General features: G+C 51.6%; 4 non-coding genes across 4 annotated transcripts; 1 reads left to right on the top strand and 3 right to left on the bottom strand.

Annotated features, from left to right (window-relative positions):
- Positions 1-320: 320 nt before the first annotated feature.
- On the bottom strand, positions 321-392 carry TRNAP-CGG. Its single transcript has one exon. It is a non-coding gene; the product is annotated as a tRNA-Pro (tRNA).
- Positions 393-1,538: 1,146 nt separating this feature from the next.
- TRNAA-CGC lies at positions 1,539-1,610 on the top strand. Its single transcript has one exon. It is a non-coding gene; the product is annotated as a tRNA-Ala (tRNA).
- A 516-nt stretch (positions 1,611-2,126) lies between these two features.
- On the bottom strand, positions 2,127-2,208 carry TRNAS-UGA. Its single transcript has one exon. It is a non-coding gene; the product is annotated as a tRNA-Ser (tRNA).
- A 252-nt stretch (positions 2,209-2,460) lies between these two features.
- Positions 2,461-2,532, bottom strand: TRNAA-UGC. The gene has a single exon. It is a non-coding gene; the product is annotated as a tRNA-Ala (tRNA).
- Between the last annotated feature and the right edge of the window lie 1,550 nt (positions 2,533-4,082).

Here is a 4,082-nt window from a genome sequence, read left to right as displayed (position 1 = left end):
ACATGGAGATGCTGGGGGTTGATCCCAAGGTCCCTTGCATGCAAATCAACCGCTCTCCTGCTGAGCGACATCCCCCTGTGCAATAGCCAGGGGAGTTGGCCAAGTCCCCTCACCCCACTCTGCCCCCAGGTCTCCGAACCCGACTGTCACAGGCTGCTCTCTAACCTTCCCACTACTCCTGCTTCCAAGGCGCTTCTCCTGGTTTAAGTACAAACGTGCCCACCCAAAACACTGTGCCCATAGCTGCTCTGCAGGCACTGCTTCCCTCCCTCCCTGCCCTGGCTTCACCACATCCCCAGGCAGGTGAGCGACCAAAAGAAGGGCTCGTCCGGGAGTTGAACCCGGGACCTCTCGCACCCGAAGCGAGAATCATACCCCTAGACCAACGAGCCAGTTGCTTAGCTCGGCAGAAACTCCTTTCTTTTAGTTCGAGTACTTGCAGAACTGCCTTGGGTGAGATGGGACCTGTAGCCGCTCTATTTGTCTCTGATGGATGGCTACCATGGAAAGGTCACCTTTGTTCTTCCCTGGCTGTGGGGATGTCACCTGGGAATATGTAGCAGGTTGCTCTGGAATGCCAGAGCCTGGAATGGAGGAAACAACTCAAACAATGCTCTATTTCCCAAACAATCAGTGTTAAATGAAGAAAAAGAGATCACGCTGCTTTTGGTGTTCAATAAAGCTGAAACCAGCCTGACTCATCAACCTCAAATTTAAACATCCTGATAGTGAGATGAAGATATAGTAGATCTGGTAAAATACCTGGATAAAGGAATAAACAAGTAATATCACTGATAACTTTATTAAAGCTGTTGAGCTGGCACAGCTGGCCTGGACATACCTGGTTCACAGTCCATCCTTTATAGTATAAAAGTCCTAAATTTGAATGGTAGGGTTTTCTGACAGATCCTTTCCTGAAATGTATGTGTGGAGATTCCCCAGTGGGTTAGAGACACTCCTCAAGGTCACTCCTTAAGGCTGAGCCCAAGAGATTTGCCCCCAGTCATTGGCTGGTCTGGGTGAGAAACATCAACATTTACTTATTAATTTGTTTTGGCAGTTTTAATATATTTGCTTTAATATCATTGTTTCAATATTCCTTCAAATTACACTATATTGTAATAGTTGTTATAGCACCTATATTGTGTAGTAAATCATTCTGATTAAGATTTTTTTGGTCTAATCATTGTAATAAATCATATGTATTTGTGTAAGTATTAATTTTAATATTTAGTTTTAATCCTGCAGGATAAAGCTGTATAAAGTTTCTACTACACTTACACAATATTTTAGAGATAAACCATTGCAAAATCTGGGGGTAAGGTTGGATCCAGCCACACCCAGGCTCCTCTGCGAAAAGTTTAGAAAGCCAGGGGTTTCTCTCTGCACCTCATGATTCAATGGGAGTTTCTAAATTTCATCTGAAGCTCACACTCTGCCCAGCACAGCATGGCTATGGGCTGCACCTGCCTGGTTTTAAAATGGGGCACGAGGAGCAGGGGGCTCAGCAGAACCCCCAGATGTAGGTAGCCTAGGCAGGGGATGTAGCTCAGCGGGAGAGCGCTTGCTTCGCATGTAAGAGGCCCTGGGTTCAACCCCCAGCATCTCCAGCTTTTTTTCCCCTCCTCAAACCCGCCTCCTCCATGGGCCAGTGATGATAAACTCACATCTGCCTCTGGAAGGGCTCCCCAGAGGTGAGAGACGCACCATGGCAGAGCTTCCCCCTGAGACTGCAGTGGCAGCATGACCCCACTGCCCTGACAGCTCCTTCCCAACCCAGGAGGGAACCAGCCCTGGCCATGGCTGTGCCCATGGGCACTGGGCAACACTGTGCTCCTGGCACATGTGATGGGACCATCCCATCCCAGGGGCCACCCAGCTAGGGAGGCTCCCTGTGTCCTCTGTGCCAGCCAGTGCCTCTCCATCCTTGCCCTGACACGGCAGAGGCCATGCCTGGCCACAGGTGCCCAAAAGGAGGGGTCATGCAGAAGCTGAGCCTAGAGGCCACAAGCCCACCCAATGCAAGAGCACTGTCCCTTCCCTGTCCACTGCTCTCCAGGGATCAAAATCCTGAAGGACGGGGGTCAGTCACCCTTGCACACCACCACCCCTAGGTAAAAACCTATCGCTGTGAGCAGGATTCGAACCTGCGCAGGGAATCCCTATTGGATTTCAAGTCCAACGCCTTCACCCCTCGGCCATCACAGCCACTGATGTGCCTTATTCAGGTGATGACAGTCGGGACACTCCACTTTGCCTCAGGTTATGCCATCCCCCGCCTGGTGTGGGGCTCTGCTCAGCCCCAGTACCCACACCCGGAGGGCCAGGAAAAGGGAACATGCAGGAATATTTACTGATGGCTGGAAAAAATTCAGGTGCCTTGGCCACGAGACAGGCAACACAGGGAAGCATCCTCCAAGAATGCCCAGGGATACAGCAACTCTTGTAGGGGAAAAGACATGGAGATGCTGGGGGTTGATCCCAGGACCTCTTGCATGCAAAGCAAGTGCTCTCCCGCTGAGCTACATCCCCCTGAGCCAGGCAGGGAGATGGCCTGGCTGAGTGCCTTCATCCCTGGGGCATACACTGCCAGCCTCGGGGGGTCCATCCTGCCCACCCAGCCAGGAAGGGACACCCAGCCCTCTGTGCCAGAGCCCTGGTTACGCTGCAGTCCCATGTGCCAGCCGAAGAAGTTAGGTGCCCAAAAGGTGTGCTCATCAAGGAGCTGAACTTAGGACCTCTCACACCTTAGGTGAGAATCATGCCCCATATCTATGCCTCCCAGTTCTGGAAGTTGAAGAGGGTGGCTGATGCTGCCTTTTTCCCCTTGGCACAGCCTGGAACAAGGAAATCATCTTACAGTGCCCAGGAGGTGGGGCTGGCATTTGGAGGTGTCCATGGTGCATAACTTCCCTGGATTCAGTGGCCACAGGGGCAGGTGGACCATGAAGACAGCGGGAACTCTTGGGCACCACCCTGCCCTTGCACAGCGGCATGTACCTCAGCAGGAGAGCGCTTGCTTTGCATGCAAGAGGCTCTGGGATCAACCCCCAGCACCTCCATGTTCTTTTGCCTCTCCAGACAAAAGAGATTGTTGTTTGTGGGGCTGGCAGAGCCCCCCACAGACGGCCCCTAAAAGCACTGGTTCTGCCTGAGGGTACGGCAGGCCCAGGAGGCGGGGGATAGCAGTGGTGCACAGTGGGTGCCACACCCCAGCCCCTCAAGCTGCCTCCGGCATCCTGCCCAGTCCCAAGCTGCAGCGAATGGAGGGGAACAACAGGAAGACCCCAGAGGGCTCTGTAGAGGAAAACAGGACAGGCTCGGACCAAAGCAACAATTCCTCTGGGAGTGAGACCCACGCTCGTCATACCTTAATGTTATGAGTAGAAAAGTTGTCCAGTTTTTTTTTAAGTTGCAGAGTTAACAAGTTAAACCAATTGCTGTTGTTAATAACTTCATGTTGTAATCAGCTGTTGTTAATAGTTTTTCTTCAATTATCTGTTAATGGTTAGAAATCAGCTCAATTGTCCCCTGCTGCTTCCTAGAGAATGACACCTGAAGCTGCAGGTAGCGGTATACAAACGGTATATACAAATGGTATACAAATGAGGAAGCCCCTCACCAAATCTTGCAAGAAAAAGCCCTAAAACAATGTGCCAACATGAAATTAAGAGATCTAAGTGATGTCTAAAGGTGAGGAACTTAATCCCATGTCTGTTAAGATCCTTTTTTCTCTCACCCTAAACTAAAGGAGGTCGACTAGAAAGAGGACCTCGAATGTCAGACTGAAAAGGGGACTCTCCTATTGTTTTCGCAAGGACAGAAGCCCCAGCTCTGCCTGCAGACCAGTGGACACAGGTGCATTCTTCCTCCTCCTCCGTGCCACTCCTGGGAGCAGTGGCAGCGTGGGCGCGACCCGTCGTTTCTCCCCACCTGAGCTGATTTTTTAAAATAAAGGTATTAAAAAGGAGAAAGATCTCTTGCACTAGGGCACCTTGGCACCACTGCCATGGGCTTGCGTGGCGGGGCGTGGGGGGAGGGGGGGGGGAGAGGTTGTAGAGGGCGGCTCGTTGGTCTAGGGG

Source organism: Onychostruthus taczanowskii, unplaced genomic scaffold, assembly GCF_017590055.1.
Source record: "Onychostruthus taczanowskii isolate IOZ18803 unplaced genomic scaffold, ASM1759005v1 scaffold1172, whole genome shotgun sequence".
Lineage (NCBI taxonomy): Eukaryota > Metazoa > Chordata > Aves > Passeriformes > Passeridae > Onychostruthus > Onychostruthus taczanowskii.
This window is presented reverse-complemented; position numbering and strand designations above follow the sequence as displayed.